Source organism: Rhagoletis zephyria, unplaced genomic scaffold (genome assembly GCF_001687245.7).
Source record: "Rhagoletis zephyria isolate East Lansing unplaced genomic scaffold, Rhagoletis_zephyria_1.1 Rzeph_scaffold_04883, whole genome shotgun sequence".
Taxonomy (NCBI): domain Eukaryota; kingdom Metazoa; phylum Arthropoda; class Insecta; order Diptera; family Tephritidae; genus Rhagoletis; species Rhagoletis zephyria.
This window is the reverse complement of record NW_016161966.1, coordinates 15,137-15,540: the sequence shown is the minus strand read 5'-3', so window position 1 is coordinate 15,540 and position 404 is coordinate 15,137. Positions and strand designations below refer to the sequence as shown.

The 404-nt window shown below is 42.1% G+C and overlaps 1 non-coding gene across 1 annotated transcript; it reads left to right on the top strand.

Annotated features, from left to right (window-relative positions):
• Positions 1-247: 247 nt before the first annotated feature.
• TRNAY-GUA (transfer RNA tyrosine (anticodon GUA)) lies at positions 248-398 on the top strand. The gene is made up of 2 exons: positions 248-284; positions 363-398. It is a non-coding gene; the product is annotated as a tRNA-Tyr (tRNA).
• The last annotated feature ends 6 nt before the right edge of the window (positions 399-404 follow it).

The following is a 404-nucleotide window of genomic DNA, read 5'->3' as shown; positions in this document are numbered from 1 at the left end:
GCTGCAGAAAAGCCAAACGCAAAAGAGATTGTCTGGACGTGGACGAGCAAAAGAGTAGTGGAAAAAATGAGAGAGAAATTAATTTAATTCTGCTGATTTCGCTACTTTTTCTGGATGGAAATAGACGACAGATTCGCACTCATATGTTTGCAAGTAAATACTTATGTACGTATGTATGTACATATATTTAAGTACGAGTATTTATATGAAATGACAAAACAGCGCAATGGAAGCGGATGCCCAACAGCCTTCGATAGCTCAGTTGGTAGAGCGGTGGACTGTAGACGAAATTTGCTTGCATCAACATTAATAACGTTGGCGCGGCGATCGGAATTTAAACAGCCGGTTGCTGCAGTGCAGACATCCATAGGTCGCTGGTTCAAATCCGGCTCGAAGGAGAAACA